Consider the following 19499-nt stretch of genomic DNA (forward strand, 5'->3'; position numbering starts at 1 on the left):
AAGGGCTCAAGGGTTTAGAAAAGGACAGGGAGATCACTCAACAATTATCATCATGGGCAAAACAGACTCAGCATAGGAAGATTAATGTAATTTATTACCTATTACTAACAAGCTAGAGCAGTGAGAAACTAAAAGCAAACTACAAACGCCTTCCCTGTATTCGCCCTCTTCTACGTCCTCCCCCTGACTGGCGCAGGGGAACAGGGAATGGGGGCTGTGGTCAGTCCCTAACACTTCATCTCCGCCGCTCCTTCACAGTCACTCTCTGCCCCTGCTCCATGTGGGGTCCCTCCCACGGGATGCCGTCCTTCCCGAACTGAGCCTGCATGGGCTTCTCACAGGCAGCAGCTCTCCAAGAACTGCCCCAACATGGGTCCATACCACAGGGTCCATCCCCCAGGAGCAAACTGCTCCCGCACGGGTCCCCCATAGGCTGCAGCTCCCCCGAGGCCCCCTGCTCCTGCGTGGGCTCCTCTCCACGGGCTGCAGCTCTGGCCCGGGGCCTGCTCCTGCGGGGTCTCTCCATGGGCTGCAGCCTCCTCCAGGCCACATCCACCTGCTCCACCAGGGGCCTCTCCACAGGCCGCAGGGAAACTCACAACACAACCCATCAGCATGATGGTGGGTCAAGCAGTCCTGATGTGCTGTGCTTTTTGGTGGTGATATCTGGTCCTCTCACCTCACAACCATGTTAGCATGGGGACATCGCCACAGCTGTACTGGCTGCACAGAGCACCACAGATTGCAGCATGGCTCTTGCCCAGTTTTCAAATGATCCATTTACCAGATAAAAACCCATTACTCCGTTACTGATTTTTTCCCCCCTAAAAAGGAAGGAACAGCTGTAGAGCTTGTGAAGAGCCTGGGAGAGGGCTTGGGGGTGTGTTGGTGTGCGAGCATGGACCCAGGCACAGGGACGGAGCCAGAGCTGAGGAATGGGGCTGTTCGGCGTGCTTCAGACTGACTAAAATTGTGAGGGGGGGGGGGGGGAGGTGTGTGGAACTCTTCCTTCCCATCTCCCTATTTAGCCAGGGGCTCCCATATGGTTTTCTGACTGTTCTCCACTGTAGCCACTGTGTGGCAGAAGAGATCAAGACTATGATTTTCTGCGGAGGACAGCGAGGGAAGCGTGCAGCTTTCACACGCCTGCGTGGGGCAGGCGCCATATTGTGCGGGAGGGCGGTGTGGCAGGGGCCCATGCACCAGAGCAGAAATAACAAACACTACCCGAACAGATGTGTCATTAGCTGACAGTTCATTGCTTTTAAGGGTGCGAAAGAGTCCAGGTCAGGGCAGTTCACTCCGTTAAATTGGCAGAGCCAATAGGTGCCATGCGTTTTAACACCGAGGACAGCCTGCCCTGAACCTCATCTGCCTCCCAGGCCGGTGTGGCGGAGCGGGTGAGGTGGCGGCCGGGACGTGGCTGTTGAACCTGGCAGAGCTGCCTTGGAGCAGAAGGAGCTGCGTGGACGTGAATGTGCAGACCGGCTGGGCACCGCAGTCAAAACTGAGGTTAAAAATAATCCCCTCAACAGAAGACAATAAATAGAACTCCAGGGAGTTCCTGTTAGCACAACGAGGAAAATTGAATGGCTTTTCCTCTCTTAAAATCCAATGTTCCTCAAGAGAAAAAGAAAATGTGTTGATCCATATTCACAGCAGACAAGGGAGCCTCATATTTTAACCAGATGCTAGATTTTCTCAAAAACATGCTTTCAGAATTCAAAAATTACTGGCAAAGTCAGATTCAATTCAATAATAAAATTTTCTCAACATGAAAATAATATGGAAGGGTCAATGTATGTTGTTGCTGTAACATTTAGTTGCAATGTCTGGGCAAGGGTTTAGTTTAAAAAATTACGTTTTCATTTTAAATTTGATTTTCCAGTTGATGCATAACAAGAAATCAAAATAAGCCCTTTTGTTTTGGGTTGAATAAAATGTTTTCATTTCTACCCAAACCAAAATTGTTCTCTGTTTGTTTAGTTTGGCCACTGAACTGAACGACTAGCATGTCATTATCCACACTTAATGGCAAAAAAGACATCTTAAGGACAAGCAGGGTTTTAATTAGTTCCACTTCAGTATTTAAGATCAATGCTTAAATGGAATTCCTGACGAGGAGCTTAAATAATAAATGCAGGTTTGTTTCTTTGTTTGTTTGTTTTAATGTTAGTTTTGCATTACATACTAGTATTTCAGAAGTGAATCAGGACTTTCTCAACATAATCACATCTATGTAGTGAAAAGATGGTGCCTGTTTAGTGTGCTTGTAAACAACAGAAATAAACAGAGTTGGGTAATATAAAGTAAAAAACAGTTATGATTGTCTATGATGTAATGTGGTTAATAAGCTACAGTCTCAGCACATTTACTTCAGTGCTGACAAACTAAAAGACAAATACAAAACAAAACAATACATATCTACCTCTCAACTAAAGCCAGTATGTCAAAACACACTTCAGGCGACATCAGACTGTATTTAGAGAACAGTGTTGAAGATAACTATGGGAACAATTGATGTTGAAATCCAAGACTATGAAGACAGCAAAAGCACAAAACACACATATGGATCTGCAAAACTTTTAAGAAACGTTCCAAATTTTAAGCAAATGTTTTTGATGGAAACCCATGAAAATAAAAAAAATAAAATTAAATTAAAAAAAAGGAAGGCAAATTTAACTATTCACTTCATATTTGCTCACTCTGGGAATGTTTAGGAATTCTGTAATGGATCTGTACCTCATACACTGTTCAAAAGATCCCTATCTTACCAACTTGAGCTATAATTCAGTGGCCAAAATGTTTCTTTTCTGTTTCTCATGGCATGGTCTTACAGAACTGTGCTATTAGTCCTCAAAGGCAACATGCACATAACTTGGCTTTTATAAACATGTAGAATGTATTTCCAGCGTATGAATATGGGCATTAGTCTCAATAGGGCTACTTATCTTGCTAAAAAGATTTGATGGGGCTAGACTGTTAGGATGACTACTGGCACAAAGGCTATAAGCCCCTCACTTTTACAAGCAAAACACTTGCAGTGGTTACAGGTTAAACAGGTGGCAACTGAACAAGAAAGAACGGCTATGAGAAAGCTTAAATGTTGGTCAACTAGAGACACTATTGCTGCAAGAAATGACTATGACAAGACTGATCCTACTTCCTTGGATGTCTGATCCTCTGGCTAAACTTCAAGAGAGAAGTTTGGGTATACATCTAATGAGGAACCAGGATCCAGCTGTCAGTGGCCAAAGGAGTCATGAACTGCCAAGTGGAACAAGTGAAAGATCCTAGTGTAAGAAAAAAACGAAGTTATTCAAATTTACTCAGTTCACAAAGACCTATTCATTCATGTGTTCTTTTTACAAGGTCCTATTAAATTGCTAGTCCTTTTGACACTGGTTTTCATTGTGCATTGCAAAGTGAAAAACAGAGAGGAACTTAATAAAGTCACTGCTCTGTACCAAGCTTCTGCTCATTTATTCAGCTGTATACCAGTTTTGATGCCCAATCTGACACAGAATCTATGAACTACTGTGAAGTCTACTGGAAAAAAAATCAGAAAGAAAAAGAAAGGAAAAGAGAAGTACTATCACATGATTGCAAAGCAAATCATGGAAATACAAACCAATTGTGTCAGCTTCCTAAATCTTTAGCCAGCCGAAAATAATAACACTAGGAGGGTGCACTTGACCTCTGCATCTCAGTGGGTTGTTTACCTTTTTCCCTGCAGGTTTCAAAGTCAGCAGTCATTGCTGATTTCCACTGTTGGTCATTCTAAGAGATGTGTATTCCAGGAGTTTGTATCCCAGGCCAACCTGCTTCCTCTGATGAGGAATTCGCTACTCATGTTGCCCTTCAAAAGGCAGTCAAAGCCTAATTGCCTACAGATTTTAGTTTGTTGATGATTGGGTTGTTTCCTGGATCATATCTTTTCAGTAGCACCAGACTTGGATTTGAACTGTTGCTTTGAGTTAGCACATTGAGCAGGGGCTGCAGGATCAGCTCTGCATACTGAACAGTTTTTTCCTGCTGACTTACATAAACATGTTACACAGTAGACATGTTTCAGCCCATTTCCAGACTAGGCCTTCCCACACAGTCTTCTTAGAGGAGTATCTTCTCACTTCAGTATAATACAGGTCGTATATGTTGCTGCCTTGTCTGCCCATTTCCTACGTAATATTTGAGACACTGAGCTTCTGGCTGATTAGAGCTATATTTAACTGTGTTGATAATTAATTTTATCTGGTTGATGAGAAGTTGAACATGAGTCAAGTGTGCCCTGGCAGCTAAAAGAGCTAATCATATTCTGGGGTGCATCAAGCATGGCCTTGCTAGTTGGTCAAGGGAAATGATTGTCCCACTATACCCTGCACTGGTGCAGCCTCACCTTGAGTACTGTGAGTAGTTTGGGGCACTACAATATAAGAAGTGCATAAAACTTTTAGAGAGCATCCAAAGGATAACTATGAAGATGGTGAGGGTCTGGAGGGCAAGACAAATGAGAAGCAGCTGAGGGTCCCTTGGTTTGTTCAGCCCAGAGAAGAGGAGTCTGGGGGAAGGCCTCATGGCGGCCTGCAGCTCCCTCACGAGGGGAGCGGAGGGGCAGGCGCTGAGCTCTGCTCTCTGGGGACAGCGACAGGACCCGAGGGAACGGCATGGAGCTGGGACAGGGGAGGGTCAGGCTGGGTGCTCGGAAAAGGTTCTTCACTGAGAGGGTGGTCGGGCACTGCAACAGGCTCCCCAGGAAAGTAGTCATGGCACCGAGCCAGACAGAGTTCAAGAAGCATTTGGACAACACTGTCAGACATATGGTCTGATTTTTGGGTGGTCCTGTGTGGAGCCAGGACTTGGACTCAATGATCCTTGTGGGTCCCTTCCAACTCAGGATAGCCTATGATTCTATGATTCTATATACTTTGTTGTGAATTGTAGAGCAGTCATCAGCTACTGCAGGTGAAATTCTGAATCTTGATCATGGATGACACACTAAGCAGGAGGCAATATAAGGGCTCATACACGTAAGAAATGAGCAGTTTTCTCTTGAGAAACAGCTGCAGCTCTGTCTAGACTGAATTGAAGTAAGGAAAGTCAAAGTGTGTTATTAAAGCAGCTTTCATATCAGTCAGTCAGAAAAGGAAAATGCCAATGTCACTTGGGAAAATGAGGTGTTTCCAGGTACCTTGCTTTCCCTAGTCATTCCAGCACTTCATCATCTTGAAGTATGACATCAGAGAGGGATATAGCATTCACTTGTCACTTGAGGGAGAAGCCATTATTCTATCACATCTGGATATCCAGATAACTCCACTATTAGTGGTTAAACTTTTTATTCATGGACATAAAAGACAAAAACCCCCTTCAGTGCCCTTATGGACACATGGCCAAAACCAGCAACAATGGCAGATACACAGGCAATTGTTTGTTTCCGAAGAGTCTGGAACAGCCCCAAACACAGCATTTCTTTGGCATATGCCTACAGGAGGTAGAATTAAGATCCTATTTGCCTCTTAAGTACAAAGGATCTTGAGCTTAGCGTCTCTATTAGATATCCAAACACCAGCATGTACTTGTAAAATAAATGAAAATCTAAAATTCCGGGGGGAATGGGCAAGAATCATCATTTCTCTTGCTGTATATATTACTCAATGTCAAAATGTATAAATAAAGTTAGTATTTTAGAAAACCATTAAACATTCACTAAGTATGGGAAATCTTCATCAAACAGATGTGCTGTTATGAATTATAACATTTATCAGTCTACTGATGATACAGTTTACTGTAAGTCTGCTCTTTCAAAATGAAACCATATGTTGAATGGGAGAGAGTGTAAGATTATTGTAAATGGAGATAAGGCTGCTTACCAAGCATGCTGATGGGCATTTTGTGGATGAACTTTCTTTTACAATATTGTTAAGGGCTATATACATTCTAGTTTCATGCAAACAAACTTAGAGACTCCAGGTAGAAAATGATTTAAGCGCCAGCTGGACGTTCTGGTTGGTAGTGGGACCAATAGTGCCAGGTGCCAAACACGCACCACAACAAAACCTTTTATAGTTTCCATATTCAGATAGCTGAATAATAGTAGTTTGTAAGAGCAAGAAGGGACAGAAGCTGACTTTTTTATTTTTTTCTTCACTGCTCTTGGAAATTTTGTATTACAGAATGTGTTGAATCTTGGAACACATGAGGAAGTCACATTTGCAGCTATTCCCTAAGAGTTCCAAAAGTTTAAGTCTAGAAAATGTCATCCTGATGGGTCCTGTGAGCTGTAAGTCATGCTGCAGTTTTGGCTTGTGACTATGTCTGTCAGTCGCCTGTCTTGCTGATTGCCTGCAGTGTATCCCTGGAGTTGCTGTCTCATTTGAGAGAGAGCAAGTCCTAATAGAGGACAATAAAGCGTTTGAGCTACAACTCCCATGGGAAAGGGAAGCATTTCTAAAGTGAAGCTTTTCAGCTTTTGGCTAAAAGACTAGTTCTGAGTATTTAATTGGTTAATTTAAAAGAAAACAAGGTTTTCCCCAGAAAGCAGGCTTTTTATTTAAAAATGTGCATTTAATAAAAATCTAATTTTCCGCCAAAACTGTTTCAACCAATACTGGGAATTATATTCCCTGACAAAACTACTTGAAAATGAATTTTATAATGTAGAGGAAAATCCAGACAATTTTTTCCAGATGACTTTAGTGATGTTATTATTCCTGAGCTAAACATGATAAACCTAGGAAACTCAGAATTAACGTTAATGAAAATCTAGCACATTAAAGATATGGAAAATACAGTGTGTGAGCATGAAAATGACTTTAGTCTCTGCCATCTCATGCTGTAACTTTAGAGTTATGAAAAAACATTATATTTAGTTTGATTTACTCCAGAGCATCTTCAAGCAGCCAGCACATATTGAATGATCAAATACTTTTCAGAAATACTTGGTATTGCCAGAGTAGCACAAGTGTCTAGCCAAGCTCAGTTCTGCTGCCCATTTGTCAGCTTCCTTTTGTGCTTCTCTGTTCTTCCCTGAGTCTTAATCTGTACACAACTGTCTTGCAGTTCTACCAGTTTCTTCTACAGTCCCTTCTACATGTACCTATATCTCTGCACACATAAACCAAATGTGTAAACTCTCACTCAGATATAGAAGCACAGATCAGTTTTCTACTACCCCATATTCACCTGAGCATGACTATTTCTTGAGGCTTTTTTTTTCCTGATTCCTTTTTTGTGGAATATAATGAGAGTAATGAATAGTTTATCAAGAAAATACATTAATGATGAAATTAAAGATGGTTCTGTAATTTCATAATACTGCATTTTCCTTAGGAATAACATAGCATTAAAAGTTACTTTTCAGAAGTAACTGCATTGGTTTCAAGTGGCCATTATCCCCACAAGAAAAGGTTCTCTCTTGAGATGGCTCCTACTTCTCAGCATTTAAAGTGAATCAGGCTCCATCTTGAATGGTGGCCACCTCCCTTCGTGTCATTGACAGAGTAAGAGAGACTCCTCTTAGTGCACTCACTTGGCTGACATTAATTTCAGCAACAACTCTGTCCAGAACACCTGAGGTTGGAAGCTACTTTCAAAGAGGGCGGTTTTACTACAGGAGTTTTGATTTTCTGTGAAATGTAGAAAAAATAAACACTGAATTGCAATTGTTTCTGATCTGTCTCTTGACATTTGAACTCCCTGGCCCTGTCTCCAGTGACCGAATGTGGTGAGATGTAGTTAGAAATTTCTACCCTGCTCTCCATAGTATATTTTCAGTTCATCAGTTCCATCTTTAAAAAACAGTTTTCCTGTTATTTGAATGGGATGCAACATATTGAAACCCAAAACTTGCAGGTTTGGGTGCAAATTTTGTTCTTCCCCTCAGATTTACACGAAGGAACACTTATAGTAAACGTGTGTGATAATGACTGGATGGAAAGACAGATTTTCACACTGAGGCCTTGCCTTGAGGCCTAGCCTTTTTACAAAAAAAAATAGCAGTGGAGCTGAATAACAACACTTTGTTTTGTCTATTCCACAAGCAAGATTGTAAGAGAACTTAACAGTAAGTACTCCATTAAGTCACAATTCTGTTCATTTTATCATGCAGTGATTCACAGGCAAAACCTCAAAACACTCATGGCCATTGACTTTTTAATATAAATAAACAGTCATTCTAAGGCGGAATGTCTGAGTAATTACAAATAAACTTTTAAACAAGATCTACTGCACATTTATAGTCATCTATTAAACATCTCCTTTCATGGTTTCTGTCTTGATTTTTCATTTTTGTAACACAATATTTTAAAGCAAAATTTACATTTTGTAACAACATTTTAAAGCTTTATACGCTCAGAGGAAAACCTGCAAGATCAGCTGCGCAGAGGTGAATCACGGTGCTGTAAGAGAACCTAGCAACACAGCACAAGTGGAGATGGGAAAATGATAGCCACATTAAACAGTTTATGAAATGAATTAGAAGCTGACTAAGGCAAAATGTAATTATCATAGTTGGCCTTTGTCCAGAGCATACAGTTTCTAGTAATTAGGTATTCAGTATCAGCCAAAAATTATTTTTCTTCCTTGGTCCATAAAACAGGAACAAAACTCTTACTGAAGTTAGCAACTAAAGACAGAAAGGACACATGAGGTTTTATGGCAGAATTCTTGCTGAAAGTGATTAAGGAAAAGTTTCCATTCTACTCTGCATCTGTGAGAGTATCCGGGGTTATTCATGTGGCAGGTGCTCAAATGACATCACAGTTAATGTTTAGCATCATTTTCTTATAGGCCAAATCCTTCCACACCCTTTTTAAACAAAAAGTTGGCATTGAACCACACGATATTGCAAAAGAACTCGAGATTATATACCATTGACAAAATGTCACGTTACTAACAGGAAGCTCAGTAAAATGAAAAAAAAAATTAATTGTGTATATTAAGTGTAATAAAATACCATTGGCAGAAAATCAACATGAAACATGGTATGCCTGGTCCTGTTATACCTGGTCTTGTTCGGGAATCAGCAGAGGTGCCTGTGTGTCAAACTCTGACAAATAGGAGTGAGCACACATGGGCTTTTAAATTCAAAACATGCTTAATCAGTTTCATGTGGAGATACGGACTATACTGCAAATGTTAATTGGTTGGGATTGAAATGTAAACAGATTAATTTTGAAGGTCTCAGGTGGTGGAGCTAGAGTTTCCAACTGTCTGTTATAGTAACTTTAGAGAAGAGCTAGCAAAAGCTGCCTTCTTAAACTTTAGCTCATGGATCTCAATAATACAGAATATATATATATATATATATATATATTTGAAAGATTACCTTTTACATTTTAATAAGTTAAAAAACATTCAGGTTCAAACAGCTATCAGTTCACCAAATTAAGGCAAATACGGTTTTAGACCAAGAACAGAATACCTTATGTAGTTGCCAGTGTTTTGTTCTCCATTATTAGCATAGCTCTTCACTATGACTAAATCCTTGTGGTCCCTGTAGGCAGAAATAGCAGATTCCAGTTAGTAAGTCAAAGAGAAAGTGATGCTACCATGGGATGGGGCTTAAAAGGAAAAGAAAAGAATTAAAAGCATTTTCACTGATGTCAGTACAGTGCTGCTTGTTTCCAGGAGAGACAACTGGAACAAAATCCACTCTGGTTGTACATCACCATGATTTTATTGCAAGCGTATTTATTCGCGTTTCATTAAATACCACTGTTAACAACTAAACAGATGAAGATGGGTTTGGACAATGGAAATCACTAAGGGAGCTTCCGAAATGAGATCAAAACAGCACTTACTAAACTTTGTAAGCCCATATTTCTGGCTGGTGGCCTGAACAGGATCCCTGTGGATGCTTGACACACCCCTTGAAATAAAAGGCGCTCGAGGAATGCATGATGGCCTCGTGCATTTCGTGACTGAGGCCCATGACTGAGGAAGTCAATAAACCTTCATTTTAGCTTTTTGCTTGTGCCTTGGGTAATGGAAAGCTTTTACAAAACATGACCTATGGGATAGAACAGACAATAAGGAATTAATGCACTTAATACAAGATAGAGATGCTATGATTGCTGAAAAGTATGGTAATACCAACATTATATTAACCACATGGACCATTACTATATCAGAAATATATACCTACCTAATGGGTGAATCATATAAGGTTAGTTCCTCATTATCAGTGAGGCAAATCCTTCACATTCACTTTGCAAAAAGAACTTTTTGTCAGGTTTAATTCTGAGAACAGCCAAACTTCCATGAAAAAAATAAAAAAGCCAAATGAAAATAAATTGTTTTTTTTAACTTCACTGAAAAATGTTCATATGTCAGTTTTGGACTGCTGATAAGAACTGTTTTTTAAAGAATTTTCTGTAGTCCAGCAAACTAAATAAGTAAAGAAAAGCACCTTTGCACTCATCTTCAACAACTATCAAACTTTTAAGGTACACAGGTTACGTCTGAGCATGTTCTTGCTTCAGCATTGCATAGCGACGTTAACGTGTTGCTGGGCAGTCTGAAAACTAGAACCAGCTATTTCCTAGCTGAAGTTTCCTTGTCAGCTGTGATCAGGTGAGTATGCAGTTCATCCCTAGCAGACACAAAGAACAATTGTTCTCTGTCCTGTTTTTCAACAAACTTTTGCATACTAGAATTTTATCTCCATGTCTTCTCTTTGCCAGATTAAACAACCCAGGACTTTTATTTCTTAATCACAGGTCAGATTTTGTTGTTCATAACCTTGTTGCTTCCTCTAAACTCTCTCTGTTTTGTCTGTATCTATCTGGAAAGATAATGATTACAGCTGGACATCGTCCTCCATCTGAGGCTTTCCCAGCACCAAGTGCAGCAACCCATCTGTGTCTTCTGCACAAAACTCTTACCTATAGCCTCAGCGTGGTGCTTCCTGTTTTGTGACAGTTCTGTATTGCCACTATCTGTTCAAATATCTTTGTTCCCAAACACAAAATATCAGTTTCATGGTCTGAAAATGTGCACTGTGCCCATTTCTGCTTTCAGCATGAACCTCCAGAAATTACTTTGCTATGGTTTTGCCTTTACTACCTCCTTCCCATACATTCTAGCAGCAGAATAACTTATTACAGATGTAAGGATATGTTTAAATGTTTTAAAAGTAAATATCACTTGGGAGGCCTGCAATCAGCTTAAATAAACAGCAATTAAGCAATTTACCTCAGCATCCATCCTAGAATACCATCCCTGACGTGACTGTGCACTCAAAACCCAGAGGAGCACAAAACCCATCAAACCACCACGTCATTCCCCAGCAGCTGGGATGGTGGTACCAAGACATGCTTTTCTTCTGTCTGGTAACTGGCTGGGTCTGTAGTGTGGCAATACCTGACCTTACAAATGTGGTACTGATCCATGCCCCCTGGGCAGTTCACATTATTTTGCACCTTTTTTCTACATTTACAGTCAATATCACAAAGATCTGCTGCTGAAGAAGCTTTCCGTGGAAGAAGTCCCCATGAGCCCACAGTGACTACGTGCCTGGAAATGAATGACTGCCAGCTTGGTGTTTATGAAGATACAAGCTTCACTGAGGGAAATTGTATGAAATTTGGCTCCCTGGGCAGCATTTACTAGGTAGCTGCATGGGATTTGGAGGAAGCATCACCTTCTTTTTTGATTGGCTTACTTCTACTCACAGTAACAAGCTCACTCAGCAACAGGACCATTTCTTATGATGCCAAGACCATTTATCTCCCAGTATATGTTTTTATAGGTATATATATGCATGTGATGACAAATAAATTACAGTCAGAGAATACCAAAGGACCAGAGTTTTTCATCTTTGCTATATCTGGTTCTGACACCCAGACTATTGGATGCCAGTTCCCAGTGCAAACACCAGTTAGTTTCTGCTCTTTCACTTGGTGACTCAGTTTAATAGTGGTCAGTAGCCAGGGTGTATTCATGACAGTCACATACTTCATCCATCACAACATGGCCCCCGATCCTTTCCCATGAATAACGTCTTTGTGGTAGCAATGACACAGTCATCATCTGTGCTCGGGGTATTGGCATTAGGAAACTCCTGTGAGGCCGTACAATTTATTGTCCATTAAGAGGCGGCGAAAGCACTACCAGGCGTGCTCTCGGGAGGCTGTGGCACCTCAGTGCCAGGCTTCCAGGATTTCCAGAATCCTTCCCTGGGCATGCAGTGAAATGACTGCAGCCTGTAGATGCTGCAGATGCAGAACCTGTCAGAGCTCAGGTAGAGAACTGTTTTTTAATGCTTGAAATTTTCAGAATTCCAGCCTTGGAAATAATGTTTGCTGCACAGCTGTACTTGGCAAGGTACTTATGGCACCTGTAAGGCCGGGCACCTCAGAACTCCTTAAATCCCAGGGGGTTGCTGGGCTAGTAGTGTAACGAATGCTCCTCCAAGCATGCATTGTTATCTTGTCCATAAAATACCGAGGATCACAGAAACTAGAAATCACTTTACTACACAAAGGCATTCTATCAGATCATACTGTCAGATCATTCGCAAACATACTAATAGATATGTATGTATTATGATTCAAATCCTATAACTGGCAACAGACCCGGAGAGCAAAGTCCTTTGATTTGGCACAAAATTCATGCAGCAGGGGTAGGAGCCATTCACTGCTGTGTCTCAAGCCTGACCCAAAAGGCTCACAGCTGAGGAGTTATCCCAGTTCTACGGCCAATTTAATTCTTGCTTATCCCATTATTTCTTTCAACAGATGAGAGAAGACGACACCCTTGGACAGAAAGTATTGCATTGTTTTGCAAAGATTGTTGGACAAACTCAAACACTACTTTCAGGGGTAAACAACTAGGGTTATATATGATCTTGTTAGAACTACAACTCAGCAATCAGTTCTGTATGCCCTTCCTGTAAATGTTTTTTTCACTTTTGATTCTGACAACCAATACAATTTTCATTAGCCATACTGTACATGAATAAGCAGGCACTACAATATTAAAATGAAACCAAAATTCAGATTTTACATCGAATTTGGTTAACAAAAGAAGTTAGTAAATATCCTCTGCAAAAAAGCAGTTATCAAATGAATATTGCATGAAGGAAATCCAATCTCAGTCAAAATGAATACGGCCAATCTATTTGCATTGCCCAAAGTAAGAAATGCAGGAGCTCAAAGGAAGAAAAAACAAATGTCTGAAAAAAATCATTGCTGTTTTAAGTCCCTGAGGAATTTAGTAACACAGGTGAGGACACAAACAATTCAGCGTCTTAACCTTTTCTGTTAAGGTAGAAGGCACTTCCTACTTGCAGCTTACAGACAACAAGTTCAGGGAAATATTAAAGCAGTTTGAGTGTTGACAAAGATGAATATCCTTCACATCTACCTCCTACTTCACTGTTGCATTATGAAATCCTATCTAGCAAGGCAGATGCAAATGGATACGGCTTATTAGCTGATCATGAAAGCCATATTTTCATCAGGAAGCATTTAAACGGAGAAAGCAACTCATGGATCTCCAGGGGTATGAAAGGCCATGCTGGGTAACCCTGCCTCAGTCCTGGCTATAGGTGAGCATTCTCCATTCCCATTTTCACACGAGCTGCTGAAGGTGTATTTCCAGCCCTGAAATACAGCCACTTGCTTCTGAGACTCTGATGCAGCCTACTGACATTTCCCAAGGGATGAACAGCAACGGTCGTGATCTTACTTGCTAGTAGGAGACTAGCTTCTGTGGCTTGCATGCCCAGGTTCCCAGCTAAGGTGAGCTGGCGCAGTTCTACCAACGCACAGCCCAGTTTATATTGCACCAGCTAAGCGTCTGGCCCACTCTGCCAAAAATCCAGCTGCAGTCTTGATGCAGTTGGCATGACTGCTACTCATGTTGCTTTTGTTGACCAGGCCAGTGCTTTGATCTCTACGTTCAGAGGGACATTTGCAAACAGATTTGACATATGTTTCTAAAGCACAGGAGAAAGTTGTCATTCCAATGATCTTCCAGTGGCTGATTAAAGCGAGTAAAACAGCTGGATGTGTTTGACTATGCTTTGTCTCTTAGGCAACTAGAAGAGGTGCAGGCAGGGAAAGGGAATGAAATACTGATGAAATAAAGTAGCAGAGAACAAGTGAATGCCATAAATACCGCTCAGCTGGACTAGAATAGCAACATCTGCTGTATTTTTCAAAAAGTGTATTTATATATATATTTCACTCCCAAGAAGAAGGAACAATATTGCTAGACAGAGAATACAGACTCCACACTGATGCCACATTTTCTCCTCTGTGAATTTTGGCATTACAAGCAGAGTTAATACCAGAAATCCTACTGTGGTATACCTTTGAATCCATCACTCTTAAAGCTATAATTTATACACATATACAACTTGTCCACACTAAAGAATCGTAGCCAGCGGGGTTGTGTTTGGTCTACAAAATGTTTTAGTGTGGGGAGACAACCAAGTCTAACAAATCATAGCAAATACCTGCTTCACCTTAGCACAGGAGTATGGTTAAAGAGCCTTACCATCACCAAGGCTCGACTTCCTTGCTTTTGAAATTAGAGAAGTGCGTTAAGCCTGCTTTTGCAGCCCTTTGTAACTGCCCATATATTTATCCTATTTTCCTTATTTCTCTTTCATGGACATTCCAACCCACTCCTTTCAACACAGGCATATCAGCTTGGTCTTCAAAGCCAGTCATATTAATCACAAACTCAGGTTTGATCATCACAGTTTCATCCAGAATTCCAGGACTTACCTGTATTGCTCTTTAAAACATATATATATATGTATGTATATATATAATATCCAGAACTTCTGATTTTCAAGTAATTTGAGGTTCATGGGGAACTCACATCATCTAATCATCCAGGTTGCACAGTAACTCTAGATCCACTAGCAAGTCAGCCTACCTGTTTGAAAATCTCAGACCCTGCTGCTTTGGTTCAGGAAAGTTTGTCGCTGTAGGAGGCAGTGCTCTGCTGGTGGAACAAGGAGATTTTCAGTGACAGTGCTGTGTTAAATATAGCAAGGCTAGGAGTTTAAAAAGGCATTATCATTGCCTGTGAGCTTTAATGGATTCCTAATTAGACGTGCATCCCGAAAATCAGAAGTGTATCCGATGTCTGCCTCTACTGGTGATTTTATTAGCAAGAAATGAAGTTTTAAAAACATTTCTTTATACTAAACTTAACTGAATATCTGCTTCTGCTTTTAATAAATGGTGATTTCAAGGTAAATCAATATTCTCTTCACCCAAGGAGATCTTTAAAACAGCTTTACTGTGAAACCCCGCAAGTGGCCAGCTTCATAGCATACTGCTCCAAAATACCTATGCTTTAACAAATGCAACTTCAGAGAAACAGCTTAAGCTGCCTCGAGAACTAGTACCGCTGGAATTGTGACCAGCAATGACCTGAAAAGCCTCTCTGGAGTGGGAGAGAACAGAGGAAAGCACAGCTGAGCCCCAGGTCCTGAAGCAGCATAGCCTGTTTTCTCTCATTCTCTCCAAGGCCCACAATAATTTTTGAGCCCATTAGTCATCTCAGTCAAATTTAACTGATGGCAGAGATGTCACTGATAATTCTGTTCCCAAAGCTTTTAAGGAAAAAACAACATTAGAGGTAGAGGAGGGAGAGTCAGCTCTTGGTTTCCCAGCTGATGGAAGAGCTGACACAAGCTCACTTTTTATTAGAAACCAGAGAACCTATCCGGAAGAGGAACCGTAGCTACCTGAAGTGCAGAAAAAAGATTCAGGAAGGTCTACCCCTATTTGAGCACCGCAGTCAATCAGCCATGAGGAACTAATCCATAGGCAATCAGGCATAATTAGGTTGAGAGCTCAAAGGTCAATGAACACATCAGAACGAAGCATTATTTAATTACAAAGAGGATGAATTCAGCCTCATACCAGGGAAGTACTGAAAGAACGTAAGCAAATATCGAAGTGCGTAATCATCTATCTAAAGTCACGTCAAATAAAAGCTCTGTCAATAGTTACAGGCACGTTACACTGTTTTTCAAAACAAAACTGCTTTTATTTCACCTCCTTCGCTACCGCCCTTTAACAGTCCCCCACCCAACCTGTCCTTATGGCAGGAAAAGGGGCAGATAAGCAGGACTGGTGTTTGAAGGACTAATGAATGCTAACACAGGGGAGACCCAGCCCTGCTTTCTGCCCATGCCGTTTTCTTCTTGTGCTCTGTATCTCAGACTGAGGGTTCTTTCTTCTCTATGACACGTGACAAGGCTTGGCTATAATTAAACCTAGCATTCCTATGACTCCTATTTTTTAAAGGCTCCCAAGCTATTTGTCAGTGCTCTGCTCCATAGAAACCTGTCAGCCACAGAATTTCTGCTATGGAAAATTTCCCTATCTAGTTGCTCCATAGCTCCAGAGAGTTTCTGAAGGTAAGAACAGAAAGTACAACATGACTACCCCTCCCTTTGGGCATCTGGCAAGGGTTTCCAGTCCCCAGGCTAACAAGTGTTTCCCAGGTCATATACATGGGAGGTAGGAGCCTCTCTCCGCTTGGAGGTGCAGATCTCATCACAACTTCCTCAAGCTGTTAACCCTTGGTGTAACAGCACAGATAATGTCAGTCAAGCAAGCAGACTGTCCTCTAAGGTCAGAAGCACAAACAGCTTGCTCCTTCTCTTCTTGCCATTCAAAATGATTTCCTAAGGTATTTTTAGAGGAGGAAGAATGTGAGCAAAAATACCCAGATACACGAGAGGCTGCAACCGATTTATCCCAGCGTTGTATTCAATGCCAGTAGACAACATGGAAATCCAGGGAGCTCCAAAAGCTCCATGCTGTACATGTTGCAAGCAAATATAGCTCAGGAATGCAGAGCACCAGATGTGATCTGAGTGCTAGGACTGAAAGCCTTCTGCTTTTTCAGCTAGTTCTTTAAACTCCGAAAGAAGGGCAGGAGTATTGCTGGTCCCAACACCAGATAAAGAAAAGGGGAAACGTTACTAGATAATCAGAAAGTTAGTTGCACAAGCAGACGTCATTTAAAAGATGTATTTATACTTCAAGGGCAAGAAGAGCACTCTGCAGGGAAATAAAAGGAAGGAAGAAGCGGCACAGTTAGACATATGAAAAAAAAAATCAGGATGCAGGATTTGTTTGAAAGCCGCTGATATCCATATAAAGTACTGCATTATGTATAAGAGATGCAGATCCATTTTCAATGAAATTAAGTTTCTACAGAAACATCACTGTGGACAGATTTTTAGATTTTTGAAAAACATTAAAAAAATTAAGCTGTCTGTAACCTTTTGTGAGATAAGTAATACCATCACAACGCTGAACTAACCAGAAGAGCTAGAAGACTAGCTGCTGCTGCTGAATGCAATGGGAGTTTTGCCATGGGTTGTGAGAGACCGTGGACTGTCCCTCAGTGTAAGCTGGAGAGAAGAATGTAAATCTGCTGGAGCAATATTTGTGGAACATGGTGCTGATTTTAGTGATGGCTTTTTCCATATACCGAGCATGAGATCATGTACAGGGCTGTATTTACATGGTGATGTAATTTTACAGCAGAAGCTGGAAAAACAAGGAGGGTATATCATGTCCAGCCTGATTTATGCCAAGCTTTCCACAACTATGCAGCCTCCCTCCAATGTCATACATACTTTGGCAAGAAGTAAGTAAGAAGTGGGACAACCCTGCCCCCAATTTCTAGACAACCTTATGATTTGGCTGCAAAATCAACTCGTAACTCAAATGCAACCTCTGTCGGGCAGACAGTCCTTAAGTCAAACAGCATATGTGCTTAATTGAATGCTTACCAAATTACCTTTTGTTTTATACAAACGTCCTCCCAACAAAAGAGCAAACTAGGGACTGCCTAATGGATTTAGCAGGATGGCACTGTTCACATTGTGATCACAGAAGATATACTCAAATACAATTATTTTCCAACTAATGTTTTACAGCATTGTGGTTTAAGAGCTGTTACACCCACTCATCTTTTGAGGTAGAATCTTACATTTTTTTCCTTAAAAGGCATGCCATGCCATGCTTTTGAGATGTAAAGACTTGAAAAATAAACTTTTTGGCCTCGTTCACGTACAGAATGCTCTTAATCACAATTAAACAAACTTAAAACAGAACTGTTTAATTAACCAATGCAATTGTGTACACACAATTTGAAAAATCTGGTTTGTCTACAGTTGGTTTCTAACTAAGCAGGCACAGATCTCCCTATGAATAACATTTAACATAAGATTGTAACTGTTGTTCTAGTTGACCTACATCCATTTTTGTGCTGATTTAAATAAAACTGATGCAGCTTCTGAACCTCTGTTGCTTTCATAAAGATTGCTATAAGAAGCTGAGTGAGTTACTATCTAGAAGCAACACCAAAATCCACCTATAAACCACATGTACAACCTTCACAATAGTATTTTTCAGTGACAGTAAACTTCGGTGTAACTTATAAAAAAATTATAAAATAGTGGCTGACCATGCATTAAAGGGACAACATGCAGCTGTCACCTTTAGAAGAGTGCTCCAAGACACCTTTTTTCCTTCTACTGAATGTATCCTTGAGTACATAAACTTCCTTGCTAACTTATGTCATAGATTGGTCTTCATAATTTTCTTCTTCTAGTAGGCTGCCTTAGTGTCAAATAAGCCAATAAGCTAATAAGGCAGCTAATAAGGTCTTCTAACTGGTTGATTCTACCATACCACAAATTATTTTCTGTCACAATCCTGTTCAACAATCAACCAATGTGGGCACACCCCAGAATCCTGTCACCATGCATGTGGCACGTGAAGGAGGCTAGAAGGAAAGGTCTTTGTAGATTACCATCTCCATTCGCATGCACTGCCTCATGTAAATAACCTACTGGCAGTCCCCAGCCTCCAGAACAGTCCAATGCATTGCAAACAGTCCTCTGGACATCCCCTTTACCCGTCAGATGTCCTCCAAAGCACCAAAACAGATGTTATCAGGAGGACTGGAGAGTTGTTTCAGATAGTGATGGGTTGGTTTGGAGCACAGCTTTGGTCTATTTACAAGGTAAATGCTGATGCAATGAATGGGCATTTCTGGTTTTTCAGCTGGGCAGGTCCCTCTTCATTCCTAGATGATTTTCCTTGGTTGTGCACGGAAAGAGATTTCCTGGTTTCTTCCCAGGATCTTAGGAGCCAGTAATTAGGAGACAAGTAAGACACGAGTTAAAAAAAGAACAGCCCAACAGAAGTTTCTTTTCCTCCTCATCTCTACCCCACCACATCCTACAGGGCTGGAGTGCACTCAGGAGACAGGCATCCCAATGCCCAGCTGCCAGGCTTTCAGTGAGGGAATGTGCACTGAATCAGCTGAGACTAGGAACGAGTAGAGCCAAATTTTGCACAGTGGGACAAATACATGATTGCTTTCTAAATCAGTTTGCTCAAGAACACTGTAGTGCTCTGGGCATATTGGGGAACACATCCACGCAACAAGCAACTTAAATGCAACTTAAGAGAAGAATAAAGATGTAACTTTTTTTCTGAAGAAGA

General features: G+C 41.0%; 1 long non-coding RNA gene across 2 annotated transcripts; it reads right to left on the reverse strand.

The window, feature by feature from the left end:
* Positions 1-2190: 2190 nt before the first annotated feature.
* LOC118244601 (uncharacterized) lies at positions 2191-19009 on the reverse strand. 2 transcript variants are annotated; one of them, XR_004777600.2, is made up of 4 exons: positions 18907-19009; positions 9801-10009; positions 9422-9493; positions 2191-3293 (listed from the first exon to the last, which is right to left on the reverse strand). It is a non-coding gene; the product is annotated as an uncharacterized LOC118244601 (long non-coding RNA). The 2 variants fall into 2 exon arrangements; XR_004777599.2 differs by lacking the exon at positions 2191-3293 and adding an exon at positions 7870-8805.
* Positions 19010-19499: the final 490 nt, after the last annotated feature.

The sequence above is a fragment of the Cygnus atratus genome, chromosome 5 (assembly GCF_013377495.2).
Source record: "Cygnus atratus isolate AKBS03 ecotype Queensland, Australia chromosome 5, CAtr_DNAZoo_HiC_assembly, whole genome shotgun sequence".
Lineage (NCBI taxonomy): Eukaryota > Metazoa > Chordata > Aves > Anseriformes > Anatidae > Cygnus > Cygnus atratus.